General features: G+C 36.8%; 1 protein-coding gene across 1 annotated transcript in view; it reads right to left on the bottom strand.

Moving 5' to 3' along the window:
* The window catches only part of ripor3 (RIPOR family member 3), a 45,080-nt gene extending 32,410 nt beyond the window's left edge, over nt 1-12,670 (bottom strand). The window contains exon 1 of the mRNA XM_067373309.1: nt 12,461-12,670. The gene's annotated coding sequence lies outside the window, so the exon portion shown is untranslated. The remainder of the gene's footprint in view (nt 1-12,460) is intronic.
* Nucleotides 12,671-14,436: the final 1,766 nt, after the last annotated feature.

The raw sequence follows: 14,436 nt of genomic DNA, 5'->3' as shown, positions 1-14,436 counted from the left end.
TAATGAACATTAATGTCTTTTAAATAACATGGTTCATATACTAGTATATAACTGAAGCTATAGGTTGTGAAATCAAATATTCATTTAGACCCTGGTCCCTGTGGTTGAAACACACCAAGTACCACCCCAAAGTCCCTAGTTCCTGGGGAAAGTTCCTGCGGTGGAAACGCGGATTAAGGAAAAAATCACTAGCTATTGTTCACACTTGGGGTTGGGGATTAAAACAGGCCCCTAAACATAAATATTAACCTTTGCAGTTTAACTCATCCCATAACATTCATGCTGACATCATGAATGATACCTCAAATTGTCCTGATTTTTGAGAAGAGGTCTACTAATACTATTTTTCTAAGTGATCTGCCTATAATGACTAGTAACCACAATAGGGATGGGCGATACCACTTATTTTGTTTTCGATACGATACCGATATTTTCAAGGCCAAAATCGCCAATATCGATACCGATATGATACCTCTAATCTGAATTTAAGTTTAAGTCCTTAAATTATTGAATTACTATGAATAAAATGGGTAATGGTACCCCCTTAACTTATATTTGAAAGGTATTTTAACATTCAATACCCCTTAATTGCAATTTATTAGATTATATTTTTGTTTACACATGGTTAAAATGTTTATCTGTAGTGGTAACCATGGAAATTTACAAATACTACAGGCTTAGCTGAACTATGGTCACTGTGGTAACAGTTTCATAAGGGACTGCCAGTGACAGGCTGTTGGACCCATAAAATGCAAACTTTCTATTCTGACAGTGTAGTTACAGAACAGAACATCAATACGAACTATTAATGTTCAATTTAAATACATGTAATTAAAAAAAACTATGTAGGCTACTATTTCATTTTGTTTGTTGTGAAATAACTCAAACATATTATGTTGTTCTGTCTGCTGTTAAGCATTGTTCAGGGCTGCGTTTCCCAAAAGCATCAATGGTTTCTTACAATATTAAATGCATGCAGCTGTTTGAATGTAGTCTCGGCAGTGAGCGAACGCTTTCTGTGATTGATTGGTTCTGACTTGCAGCTTTTGCGTGTGCTCAGATGAGCAGGAAAATAGTTTTACAACACAATTATTCGCTAACATAGGTTATTTGTCCAAGTCAATGCATATTGTATGCATTAAATTTATTGTTAATTAAACAAAATCACTGGTAAAAAACACACCTATTGATATTTTTATTTGAGTATCGATACTTTCGATACTCAACATCAGTATCGATATATCGATATGCCCATCCCTAAACCACAAATTTACAACTGCAACCTACAAGACCCTAGCAGTTCTGCACAAGTAAGCTCACTACCTCTAGCATTTAATAAGACTTATGAGTTACTATGTGGAGGTCATGAACTAGTAAAGGTGCTAAATAACTTTGCGTTTAAGGGCTCTTGTGCAGAGATTAACTGGGGAGTTATGCACATCAGTCATGTAAGTTATTATGAGTGCACACACATCACACGTGGTCCAAGTTTGGCCATATTAGATGACAGAAACATGTTTTTATTGCCGTAATGAAAAAGAGAGCAACATGAGTGGAGAGCGAGGAGTACAGAGAGAGGGTTGCTTTGGGATAAAGAGGAATTTGACAGACTAGCAAAGGAAAAATCACAAACCATTTATTTTTTGTTTTTTAATCTCAGCCATCTGAGGACCTACCACAAGAAAGGGACAATACAAGAAGATAGTGATTTCTTTTTCATATGATGCATACTACTAAAATACAGCTTACTAGGATAGTAACCAATCTGTCCACAGCTGCAGGAAGCATTATGTTAAACATGAAAGCTGAAAGTGATGTTCAAAATCAAATTATGAAGTGTTAAGACATATATTGTGCTTAATTATATTTAAAGACCTTATAAAGTGGTTTGACCAAAGCAATTTTCATTTCTGCGTTTACATATTTTATGTTAGTTTACAGCTTCACAGCTGGGCAAAAACATGCCTTTGTTCACAAAAGCAAACTACCACTGTTTTTGCAGTATGTATGCACAGAAAACCCAAATGACATTCACTGAAAAGTGTGCAGCATACAACCACTGCAAGGAATACTTTATCCTAATGCAAGGGGCTTCGCTTAGTATGAGTATGAGTCAACCAGAAAAGATATCCGGTGCATCCCAATTTACAATTTACTTATGCACTATTCTGTTTTGTATTATAATTAGTGCAAGTAGTGTGTTCACACTGAAAATTCAAAAAAGAAAAAGTACATTTTATATATCCGGAGGATGCACTGATAAAACAAAGTGTGGAATGTTGGACACTTTATGCAATGTCACAGCTTTATGCAGCAGAGGGGATTCTGATATTGAACACATTGAATACACGGTTTAGTACATAGTGCATAAGTACACAGGCTGCTGCCGAAATCGCATACTCTCTTGAGTAGGTACTTATTTGGAATAATTAATTACTTCACGACCGTTAAAAAAAAATAGGAAAAAGAATTAAAAAAGTTCTATGTAGTATGAATGTAATCCGGACTACATTCGCCATGTCATTTATCATGGGACCTCCCAGTGTCAGTTATGTCATTTTACTTCCATTCACAAATTCTCTCCTGTGGCCTCATGGGATAGTAAAGTGTCCATCATATGCACACTTGTGAATCTTGCCAGAAGTAGTAGGTCATCTTGGTTTTTGTCTGCTCTACTGTCAATTCGGACATACTTATTTTGTCACATACTTTTTTTTGCCTACTATATAGTAGAGAAGTATCCAATTTCAGATGCAGCCATAGTGTACAAGTGCATAATGTATAGTGTGTCTTTTGGGACACAACTGTTAACTATGATTTTTAAAGTGTACTTCTTGACTTAGTGAAAAAAATATGCAAAGCAACTTTTTTGTTTGTTTGTAACACTTTCCCATGGAATTGTATGCATTAATTTGTGAGTCCACTTGGTGGCCATGACAATTGTGTTGTTTCTTTCAAGAATTACTTAAATAAGATGGAAAATACATGGCAAGGAAAAAACAACAGGTGGAAACAACAAAAATAGGTGTACAATTCATGAGGACTCGTGGTGAGAGGAGGTAAGAAAATCTTTGCATCTTGTTTGTTCAACTTTTGTTCAAGTGGTGTCCACTGCAGAGCCAAATGACTTTCAGCTACCCTCCTCTGGATGTCATGGGTTGAGCTTGACTCTGAGTCCAGCTCCACTTCTGTGGATCTAATGGGTGGAAGAATAGAGTTATGGGTAGGGTTAGGGTGTGGTTGGACCTTCTAGCTCCACCCATTACCCCCAAATTACATCTAGAATGAGGGACCTGGACTTCACGCTCCACCCATGGCTCTGCAGCCTCTCCTTTTGTTTGCAAGAGTATAAACATATCTATAAGCATTTTTACTTCTCTTCTACTGTACTTCTTTCTGTAATCCATGCTATCCTCTGCTGGTCAGGTGTAGTATCACTAATTAGTCATAGTGTGCATGCAACTAAAGCTAGAATTCTTGATTTTTGCGTAAAACATGAAGGAAAGTGGAAATGCCACACTTTTGGGTAGAGGGGCATTCTCAGTTTAGACAGCATATGATTGGACAAAATTTGTACATGGCCTGTAAACATTGTCATCAATGGTTTCTGTCTAGTGCCATCTATTTTTTTGTTGTTGTAAAGTTTGGCAAACAGTTAACTGCAGCTGTAAAATCAGTGTGAAGTGGGTAAACATGTACTTGTGCAAGGAAACAGGGTTGTCTGCTCACATGGGTTTGTTTATGTTGTCTGAGGGACGTTTGGCCCCTCTGCTTCTCAGTGATGTATATGGTGTTGCGTGTGATATATGTGTGAGTGTGCATGCTTTACAAAGGCCGTATAAATCACAGAGAGGTCAGACGTAATTGTTAAGAATGCTTTTTTCCACTTCCATCACAATGGGACCCCAGAGGTCCCTGCACATACACATGTGCTTTCACTCACAATTCAAGATGATCGCATTAGTATTCATAGGTAGTTGTATGTAAACACTGATATGTAAAATATCAATGTGGGCAGCTTCTAAACATGTACTTTAGACCTACAAATGTTTACAAACTCTCTGGAATTTTTAAATTAATTTTGTTTTACATGTACATTATTCTATTATTGAACTATATTACTGTTATAATATTTATAAAATATATAAGTACGCACACACAATATTATTTCATATGAAATGAGGGCTTTTATTGGTTCTAAAAGTAGCCATTTTCTGTATGTAAAATATAATTTAAAATAATAATATATTAAAAATATTAAGATAAAATATTTATTGTTATATTATTTATTTTGAATATATGGTGAAATGTGGCCTGGACATTTATTTGTGATAATCAACCATGCACAAATTTTATGTTCAAATACCTACTTAATAATAATAACAAGGCTGTATTGCACATTTTTCCCTTCTCTTTCTCTGTTTTTTAGTCTTTTCTTTTTTTGTTCAAATATGCACAATCATAAATGTTAACAGTCAGTAAATGAAGGCAGTTGTTAAGAGGGCATACGAATGTGGGTAGATTGTAAACCTGTGTTAAATTGGTAACCTAAAACCACACGTTTTACTATTACAACAAACTTGCTCATAATTTCTCCTTAAACCCAAAATGTGGGCTAATGGAGATGGTCTTTATATAAGAACTCCTGATGTTTGGTGGTTGAATGGAATGTTTTTGCCAGATGTTGCATCTTCCTATTTTTCTTTCTTTCAGTCCTATGATGATTCATGACCTTGTCTCTCAATAATCAGTTCCTGATTTCTGTCCCATATTTCCACTACACCAAAAGAGGTTCCTATGTATTCTCCTGATAGTAATACTGATCGGCTATCTTATGATTAGCATTATTTATGGAGCTGTTTTTCTTGTCCATGAAAATCTAGGAATATAAAAGCCCAGAGTTGGTGATAGCAATACTGTTGTTTACTAAAGTTGGTTAGATGCAAACAATGTTTTTAAGCTTTTAAGCTTTCAAGCACACAAGTGGATTTTTATGCATTGCAACAAGTCTAATAGATTTCTTATGGGTGTACTTAGTGTATGACATTCAGTGTTTCTTGAAATGGCTGTGCAAGAGTTGAAACTAGACAGAAATTTTTCCATGTGCTTTGTGAAGTTGGTTAACTACCAGGAGTAAAGCATGGATTTAGTATTTTAGCCTGTCTGGAAGGTTGCAACAGCCACAAAATTGGTTAGTGTCTCGAGAGTTTAAGGTCACTAGACATCATAATCTCCTCTGAATAGCTTTTTTTTGTAGTTATTATTTGAGTCCAGACTATCCATGGATTATTTTGTCCAGCAATGTGAATACAGTGCTTTGTGTTACTATAACGACTAAGAAAAATAGTGAAATAAAAAAGTTTTGAGCCAATGAGAATGTAGGTTGTTGCCAGAGGATGTGGGCTAACATTTCATCCAGTATTTCTCTGTGAGGCATTGCCTCCATTTTACCTAAACCACTTTGAACTCCCTCACCTCCTTGGCTGGTTTCTGGTGAAGATTGAACATTGGCTTCAATGCTTTCTTGGATGGCATGAAGTATGGATGGCAAGACACTGGAGAAGCAGCTGTCCAATCCAAACCATATATGAGGTTTTGTATTATTCACCAGATGTTCACAAGATGAATTTAGGTGGAAGGGTTTGTGGCTAGATGGTTTGTTCTGTAAACTTTCATCAGGTCACAAAGGGTTTAATGCTGCTTAGCCACATCCTTTGCCAATCGTTTCCTAAAAGCGTTGATGGATTTTCATTTTATATCAAACATATAGGTGATTGTTTGGCCTTTTTGAATGAAAACTCTTCTATTTTCTATCATTTGTGCAGTTACATTTCAAAATGTGTTTTTCCATAACACTAAGCAAGTATCAAAATCAGAAAATGTTTGAAACACCCAAATTGCATTTCACTGGCAAAAATGACTGTCCTCAAATGCAGAACAGCATGAATGCCTTCAGATGTCTTGATTTATATGATCAACACAGGAAATGCATTACGTGGTTAGAGCACTGAAAGTCTTCAGCTCTGGTCTTAGAGTGTAAACAAATCCAAATGACTACCTTGTATCTCGGCGGCAAACCAGTGGCCACTTGAAAGTGCAAGAGAGTCTTCAAAGCAGCAACAAAAGGTTCAATTAAGGATTCTTTTTATTTATTTATTTTTTGCTCTGGCTGCATTTGAGTATAGTTTTAATAGATCCCAGAGCTTTAAGGGGCTGTACATCCTGTTTGTGTGTGCCATATGAGCTTAAGTGTGTGAGAGGGCAGTCGGTAAAGAAGGCCATGAACAGTGTAAGCATAATTACTCTTCACTCTCTGTCTGTTCTTGTTTCTCTCCCTCTCTTTCTTTCAGTATCCTTCTCTTTCTTTCCACTGTAATAGTTTACAGAGATGTTCCTAGTGCACTTCCAAGTCATGTCATTTTTCAAAAAGACAGACTTGTTTGTGGGTTTTGAGGTCACATTTACAGTCCTCTAATATTATTTTCAAGCTAATTTTATATGCAATTGAATTAAAAGTAATTTCAGAAGAGGTTTGAAGGTTAAAGTCACAGTGAAATCAGTGAAATCAAAATAGACAATTATTTTTGTAGTGTTTATTATTATTCCATGCACATCGTTATTTTTTTAAAACATGTCCCTCGTAATTTTTAATCAAAATAACTTCCCCTTTTTCTTCCAGTATCTCTTCTCTGATGACGTTTTTACTGGCGCTAGGGCAGGGCAACCTGTCACTCACATGAGATCTACCAATAGCAAACCACAACATCCAACCATACAAACAATTCCACACGGACAAAGTGGGGAAGCAATTTCACTTAGATATACATCACAATAGGGAAGAAAGATGATCACAAATTCTGTTTCATGCCTACTTTTTTAATCATAAGCAATAGTGCAATTAAGACGTTCAACAATTAGAGAGGTCGACTAGATTATCTCCATTTATTTTTTGTTTTTAGCATTAATATTTTAGTAGTGAAGGTGATTTTTATTTTAAATATGAATGTTTTAGCATATCGATGGCGCTAACAGTCAAAGCACTAATTTTCCCTGCTGAAAAATGGTTTAAACCAGCCTAAGCTGGTTTGCTGGTCTCCTAACCTGGTCAAGCCAGGCTGTTGGCTGGTTTTGGATTTCAGGACCAGCTTTCTGACCGGCTAAACACCAGCTTGTCCAGATTGTGAGATCACCTTAAACTTAAGCTAATTATTTCAGCAGTAAGAACTTTACTGTAAATTTCAAGACAATTACATGTCAGGTTTCATAATGATTGCTGTGAGCAATGTGTCATTGGCTTGTGTTTATTTGGTAAATATCTGTCAGGGTTGTTCGTAGCATCCATATATGATTAAGAGTAATGTGTCTGATGGGTGTCAGGTAGACATGACTAAACCCAACCTAGATTTTGAAAACGTGTAGTTTTGTACAGAGCTTTGCCAAGCGTAACCTAAGATTTCGAAGAGCTTATGAACCTTCTCAACTCTTGATATTATGATATGCTCTCTGACAGTCCTCACAATTAGTAGCTCTTCGTTCTTGCGGATGGAACTACTTTTGCCGGTGTGTTTTTACAAAGTGGGGCTTTCCGCTCTGGCTTCGGTCCACCTGGGTCCACCTCTCTTTAAGTTCTTCCACCAGAGCGATTGTACTTCTGGCTGCATGTTTGATGTGCAAATCCCTCCTTTTTCTGCACTTCCTGCACTTCTCTCCTTTTGTTTTTCTTGTGTAAACGAATAAAGCGTTGCAAAAAATGGCGAGTTCATCGGGGATGAGAGCATATTGGATATGTGGGTATCTCAGCAGGGTGTACCACCACTGAAGTCAATGACTGGATGTTATGAAAACACTGTCCGTCTTGCTTATCTCGCACATACGCTTTCTCTTTCTGTGCATACCCATGCCACACCTTTTAACAATGTAATCTGCTCACATTCCAGTACTTTTGTAGGTAATATAAATATATGGAAATTGCATTTCATATCTGATCGAAGAAAAACGTCTCAGCTTCCAGCTCTCCTGCTTGGCATTAATGTATGTAACAGATATGAAAACAGCTCACCCCCGATGGCATATAGCATGAATGTGGCAATTTACAGACTGAAATACGTGCTCCTTTTCTCTTTTTCTGCATCTAGGATCATGCAGTCCACCATATAGCCTCTGAAATTTTATTTTGATGAACTAACCCTTTCCACCAGTTCCTGATTGAGCTGGTGAGCCAATGATAAAGGTTTCAGACAGATAGTAACTTGTGTTTTTGTGCCTGCGTATGTGCTATCTGAATCAGACCACCATGTGCATAGTCTATGTGCATGGGTATAGATAGTGTGAGACACGGTTGCATATACACATATGGTCATATATAAACAGGACGGAAGAGTTTTTTACGGTAATGAAATGGAAATCTTTGCATATATTTTCTGAACAGGAAAGCAATTGATTTACCAAGCATTTGGTGAATTAGAATGTTTATGTTGAGGGTTTAAATTAGATTAAACGGGCGTGTTCAATTCTCATGGGCAAAAGCGAAGACAACATCACTTCTGAGATGATCACTTCTTGGGAAAGTCCCACCAACTCACACAGATGTTGAAGAAGCAGTTATGGCTGTTCTGAGAACTCACATTCTTCCAGACACAACTAATCAACTGCAGAAAATTAGATTATTGTTCATTGTGTCTGCCAGTGCAATACATGTTTTTTCAGATAGAAGATAGATATGCCAAACAGCAATGCATTTGCCATAGCAATGTAAATATATTACATATTTGTTCAATATAGTGCTTAGGTCAAGTAGAGTGTTATGTATTTGGCATCACAATAACAGTTAATCAATGAATAATCTATGAATCATACACTGCCCGGCCAAAATAATAATAAAAAAGACACTTAGATTTAAATAGGCAAATGCTTAAGAGTCCATGATTGGATAATTATTGTAGTGATTATTATGTTTCTAGCATGTTATATTTTTGGGAACAGTTCTATTAACCGTGATTGATGGAGTGTGTAGCTTTTCGTTTGGAAGGGAGCATGACTCTTTTTTCACACATGAATTGGCACCTCTGAGTCCAGACCTTAAATTCATTAAAAGTCTTTGGGATGTGTTGGAGTAGACTTTACAGAGAGTTTGACTCATGCATTGTCAATACAAGATCTTGACCAAAAATCGATGCACCTCTTGATGGAAATAAATGTTGTGATGTTATTTCCATCAAGACGTACATCAATTTTTGGTCAAGATCTTGACAATGCAAGAGTCAAACACTGTAAAGTTTACTCAACATCCCAAAGACTTTTAAAATAACTGTTCCCAAACATATAACATGCTAGAAACATAATAATCACAGCAATAATGATCCAGTCATAGACTCTTAAATATTTGCCTGTTAAAATCCAAACAGTGACTTTTTTTTCAGATGGGCAGTGTATATTATAATCTATAAAATGTCTCTGTGGAAAGGTGGAAACTGTCTTTGCCTTATGTGCATATTTAAGGTGACCAATTACAGACCTCTTTCTGATATATAACATCAGCACAGGTAGCATGTTTTTAAATCTTTGACAAATTTCTTAATGTAACATGACAACCCTGTAACACGGCCATCAATGGCTGTCGACTTATTTGCCTTTCCATGAAGCAACTGGTGTTTTTAATTGGAATTCTAGATTCCCAGATTCCTTCAAAGGGTGTTGTATCCAAATAGAATCAAAGCCAACAAAAGGAGACAAGTGTAAGAAACAAAAGAGATTGAGAGAGAGGGAGAATCTGCATCTTGAGATCGCTCAATTTTCATAGTCTCACGGTTTTCGGGGCAGTCTTGTAACAGGGATTCGAGTTTCAGATTCCCACAAAGGGCCATCAGGGAGAGAGAGGTGGGGAAGTCAGTAGAATGGAGGGATGAGCTAAACTGGACTGTAGAAGTGTAAATTGAAAATCGTGAGGAACCTCTCTGTGAACTCATTTTTCGAGGGCAGAGGAACCTGTCTGAGGGTTTTTTCCACAACCGCTGGTTTGTATTAAAGCATGACAAAGAGCTCCATTAAACATAATTTGTCTTCTTGGAAACGCTTGTAGTCTCTTTCATTGCCTTTAAAGAAGATTTGCCTTTAAAGCATTGTTGCAGGTTAAATGCAGGTTAAAGGTGCTAAAGAGGATGTTTTGTTTTATACATTTTTGCAATATTACTTGAAACTGTCTTTACTAACTGATAAAAGACTATTTATTAGGTGCACTGAAAGGAACAATATTAATATACATCATCTGTGCAAGAGGTAGGGCCTTAAAAACATCAGATCATCGCGTAAACGATTGGCCCTCTGGCTTGTAGATCACTGCCATGACGTTCCTTGTGAGAGATGTGCGTGGCTGCGCGCTCCAGTAACTTTCCACACTCCACAGGCGCCGCATGCAATGTTTTTGTCAGGAGACAGGAGTAACAACTGCAGATTATGAGTTACCTGCGGTGAGTCCGACATAATGAATCCACTAACACGACACAACGAATGCCGGTGATAAACACTCGTGTTCCAATACTCGTGCACGAGTTTTGGGAGGCGTTCCCTCGAAATGAGGTGTGAAGGAGCGGGGGTTGTTCTTACGCATGCGCTCATTTAAAAAACTCACTAACAGTCTTTGGTTTCTCAGTCGGCGAAAAGATCTCTTTAGCACCTTTAAGCCCTATCATCAGAGTCTCATGCTGTTGGTTACCACATAAAATAATTTAGACTCTTCACACAGTTCATATGACCAAACAAATGTGTTTACAGTAATGCATTTACTATGGAACCAAAATAAATGTTAAAATTATGAAAGTATTGCCATGAGACATGTGTTAAAGGGATAGTTCACCCAAAGATGAAAATTTTGTCATTTGTTTCAAACCTTTGTTTCTTTCTTCTGTTGAACCCAAAAGAAGATATTTTGAAGAATGTGAGTAACCAGACCGTTGATGACAGACGTTAACTTCCATAGTTTTTTTCTTTTTCTTTTTCATATTATGGAAGTCAATGGGTGCCATCAACTGTCTGGTTACCGACATTCTTCAAAATATCTTACTTTGTGTTGAACAGAAGAAAGAAACTCATGCAGATTTGGAACCACTTGAGTAAGAAATGACAATTTTGTCATTTTGTCAATTAAAAATTGAACATAAACACACTCTCAAGTCATATTTACCACTGGGAAGCTCAGGAATAATTTTGACACCCGAGTTCACAAGTTGGGCGGGCCATAAACATGGCGGAGGGGAGATTGATCGCTGCTGTGACTGGTAATCTTTATTAGTTTTTTCCACAACAGCTACATCGCCTTGTCTTGTCATTAAAGTAGGTCATATTTACAAATATGATTAATCATTTGAAGCGAATTGTATGTTTTATACACAGAGAAAATTGCGCATATTTAACCGAAATTCCATAATCGTCAGCAAGCTTACTATCTAGTGCAGTGAAGTGATTGCCAATTAATGGGACGCTAATGAGATTTTCCCAATAAATAGGCAAGAATAAACCTGATGTCCTCCATGATTCCGGTTCTTTCCGACAACAAATCACTTGAACGTGACAAGCTCTTAATCAAGACTTCAGAAGTGGGAAGTAATAAATTCAAAAAAGAATGTGAAGGTAGAATTAATCTAATGTCCATTACGTACATTTTTAACATGTATCTATTTATATTTGATTTTAACTTACACTTGTGACTTTTTTATCCATAAGTTAACAATGCTCAACATTACTGCATATTTTGATGTCTGTTAATTGTTCATTTTCCAAAGGCTAATCACCTGAAGACATCCCTGTTCCTTTCTCTCACTAACTTCGAGATCTATTACTTTCCATTTTTCCAAGAACACGTGCCAGCAGCTGCAAAAATAAACATCAACCCCAGACTGAGAAAAGACCGTCCAGTTTTTAGCTTTAGGCTTTTTTCTTTCAGCCAACCTGTGCAGTGAACCTCATCCCTGTCCAAACACTGCAGATGACCACTGATACACAAAGACGTCTGTTTGGGGTTAATTTAGTGGAACAAACACAGGGCAGCAGGGGAGATTCTGACAGCCTTGACCCAGGTGTCTTTTGATAACATGATGCTGATAGCGATAAATTGTTCATAAGAACATGCTTTAGGAAAATAAACAAGGTCCATTTTAATTTCGTGTTCACTTTCAGTGTGAAATCAATTGCTCAGTGATTGTTTTCAAACAGGTTTACCCTCATCTGGCATTTGTCAGGCAAACAGATAGTCCCGCCCCAAACTGGCTGAGCATGTAGTAGTAAAAATGTTAGTAAATATCTAAACAGTTACACATTTACACAAGTTTTAAGCATTCTAATTTTCATATTACTCTGAAAAAAACACTATAATTTCACATTTTCAATGAAAAACAAAGCAGTACAACTCAAAATACTATGTATCTACACATGCAACAAGGTCTGTAGTTATAATAGTTTGTCTTACCTGGTTCAGAGCTCTTCTATTCCAGAGCCGGGTTACGTCTGACAACTAAGCAAACACACATTTGGGCTCATCTCTGCAGCGGAGTGCATGTGTGCGTGCGTGTGTGTGTGTGTGTTGAAGCAGCAGATGTCTGTTGACTCCTGATAGCGTGTTTCTCCAGCAGGCAGAAATGACACCTGATTCTGAGAATCTGCTTGTACAGGGTGAAAAGCAAAGCGGCTGAATGCATCAAATGCGACTGTATCTTTCTCCTACTTCACTCATCCTGTACTGAGCCGGTCTCACAATGTTCCCTCGTCGACTTTAACTTTTCTCACTCTCTCTCCTTTTCTCCTCCCATTTTTGTTCATATGAGTCTCACACACACATACACACTCCCATGTCATTTCTCTCCTCTGTCACACCATGCAGGAAACACATCAAAGCTGTAAATTCAGAAATCTTCCATATTTTCTTGGCCGCTCTAAACATTTGGCAGTGCGGATGAACTGAAAAACTTGGAACTGTTTCCGTGCAAACTGTACAAGTCCATTAAATATCCTGTGAATACGCTCGTGGGACGCTTGGCCAAGACCCCCAATGACTCGTCTGAATTAAACCATACTGCTTGCCACATATTTTCAATACAGTCTTGTGTTGAAGGAGGAATGATTCCTTTTAATGGGGCGATGGGGTCTGCAAACTGAGTTTAGATTATTCTGGGGTTTGGAGAGAGTTGGACAGGCAAATATTTGCCTGTTCAAAAGTTTGGTGTCTGTATTTTTGTTTTGTTTTGAATAAATACAGTAATGATAGTAATGTTATTACTATTATATAGTAATTTACTGTTACTTTTCTATTTGCTCGTTTGTGATTTTTTTTTTTTTTTTTATCTAAAAGCAATAAATTATACATAAGTTTTAATACAGATATGTTGTGGAAGATGTCTTTTGTACTTGTAGATATGGTGTGAAATCATGCCATTATGCATGTCACAAAATGTATGAGCTGTATATTTTTTCTTGGACAGTAATGGTGGAAATGTTCAGTAGCTCAAGACTTTAAGGATTGTGTGTCTATATAGAAATTGACTTTAAAAAAATAAACCTGCCTTGAGAAAGTTTCACTGGAGTGAAAAGTCTGACAAATGACCTGCTCTTCTCTACTTTCTAAAATAATGCCACATCTGCCCCCTGATGGTTGTATATTATCATCACACTTGCATCTGGTTCCACCTGGATGTTGGATTTGAGGTTTAGGCTTGAGAACACAAAGAAAGAAAAATAAAGTTTGTAGTATGGCGAGATGAACTGCATGAGTGATTATGGTGTGAATATTCTTGAAGCAATGAACTTCTTCAACTCCTGTCAGATACACTCTGGGCTCAGAGCCAATGAAGGAGAGGTGGGGAGCTTGAGGGATTTGTTACGTGTTCCTAAACAGATGCCCTGATAATTTCCTCCATGTATGTCCTCTTACCTGCACATTCTCAACCTCTTCAGCACTGTAACAAAATATGCATATAAACATAAACCAAATGTCATCTGGCCCCAAATGTATTTGGACACTTGAATTCCATTGCTCGAAATCAAGCACCTTCATTAACTTTTCTTATCATTTTTGCTGTGGTTTTTAATCAGCTGGTGTTTTTAGTGGATGTATGAAGGCATTTCTCCTGAAGTTCAGGTGAAATCACAAGTGAAGTTCATCTAACTATGAACATGTTCCACAATATGCTTTGTATTCATTTGGATCAGTATATATTACTGTATAATTAATTTGAAACCTAACAAACTTTTTTTTTTCTTGAAGTGTCAGCTGATCTGCATATTTAGTGGGTTAATTATAGTTAACTGATACCAAAAATCATTAAAAAAAAATGTTGCTTGAAATAAAAATAAATGTTAACTCAAATAAAATAACATACAAAAAAAAAAAAAAACCTTTCATTTCAACTTGCCAAAACAACATTTCTCATTTTCATTTTAGTTTAACTT

The sequence above is a fragment of the Chanodichthys erythropterus genome, chromosome 21, assembly GCF_024489055.1.
Source record: "Chanodichthys erythropterus isolate Z2021 chromosome 21, ASM2448905v1, whole genome shotgun sequence".
NCBI classification, from domain to species: domain Eukaryota; kingdom Metazoa; phylum Chordata; class Actinopteri; order Cypriniformes; family Xenocyprididae; genus Chanodichthys; species Chanodichthys erythropterus.
This window is presented reverse-complemented; position numbering and strand designations above follow the sequence as displayed.